Raw genomic sequence first — 1,550 nt, 5'->3', positions numbered from 1 at the left:
GGTGCTTTGCTTCTGCTCCAGTCTTGTTAGTATAAGCATCGACTCTGCCTCTAGCCTCCAGCATCTACTTGGTGTTCTTTGTTTCCTTCTGCCTTGCCTTGCAAAGATGTGGTCAGAGGGTCCAGGGAAACCCACCTATTTGGCATACCTTGAGAAAAATCCAATAAAAAGCTACTGTTTCCCTAGGAAAGGGCAAGTTCATCATGCATCTTTCAGTCCAGCCTCATGATGACTCCTGGTCCTGACCTGATTTCTTGCAGGCCCCAGGCAGGGGCTAATTTACATTGCTACTGCCAAACATGCAGCCAGAGATTGCTTCGTCTCCTGCAAGCCCCACTTAGCAGTCATTTTATTTGGGTACACATTGAGTTCCCTCAGTTCTTGTGTGCTTACTCAGCAGGCCTGCTGTCTCCAAAAGAGGACACTGCATGATAGTGGCCTTCGAGGACCTTCAAAAGCTCTTTGGGCTGGGTTTCTTTGCTTCTGTAAACATTTATACATACCCACAAGCACATCCTCATCAGTAAAGGATAATGTTTTGTGACCTTCTAGCAGAAACTCTTTTTCCTAACTCTACTTCTGCCATTTAAAAGTTTCTCCTAGATCCATGGAGTCAAACCCCGATTGGGGAGCCATTAAGTCAGGCAAAAATCCTTTACAAGTCTCCTCCCCTCTAGGTATCAACCAAAAATTAACAAAACCTTCCCTTTGGTTGATCCTTTCCAAACAAAAGCCTTAATAAAAATGACATAGCTTCTTAGCCACCTGCTGCTCTATTTGTAGAAGAGAAGAGACAAACTCATTAACCTAAAAATAATTGCTGGGCTAGCCAATTAGCTCAGTTGGTTAGAGTGCAGTGTTATAACACCAAGGTCAAGAGTTCAGATCCCCATAGTAGCCAGCTTAAAAAAAAAAAAAAAAATTACAGGTCTAGCTGGTTAGCTCAGTTGGTTAGAGAGCAGCCTTGTAACACCAAGGTTACGGGTTCAGATCTTCATAATGGCCAGCCACAAGAAAAAATAATAATAATAATTGCGAACACAGGACTTTCAAACATCATTGATTTTCTCCTGCCTCCTCTTCTCCCTCTCTCTCTCCTTCCCTCTTGTCCTTCCTACATTGCCCCTTTCTTTCTTTAAACCACGTGCTATTGGGTGGAGGGTGAAAACCATGGAAGGTGACAAGCATGAGGGGACACTGGGACAGTTCTCGGAGGAAGCGCGTCGAATTCATTCAAGCCGCAGTTACAGAATCACTGGGAACAGATGCTACGTGACTCAGAACCCAGTTTGAAGAAATTCCCTCTCCTATCAATTTTTTACTGATTGAAGGATAAAAATGTATCCACTGACACTGAAAGTTCACTTTCCCAAGACTTCTTACTGCCCAGAATATGCTGGGCAGAAATATGAGCAGCGGGATCTAATGAGGCCAGTGAGAAAAGACAAAACGAGAAGCCTGGGAGGAAGTTCTCAAGTTCAGAGAACTTTCATTCTGCTTCATGGCCTGCACCTGTCTGGTTCTAGTTTCCCCTCAGACTCTCACACAAC

Source organism: Galeopterus variegatus, unplaced genomic scaffold (assembly GCF_000696425.1).
Source record: "Galeopterus variegatus unplaced genomic scaffold, G_variegatus-3.0.2 Scaffold7208, whole genome shotgun sequence".
NCBI classification, from domain to species: Eukaryota; Metazoa; Chordata; class Mammalia; order Dermoptera; family Cynocephalidae; genus Galeopterus; species Galeopterus variegatus.
This window is presented reverse-complemented; position numbering follows the sequence as displayed.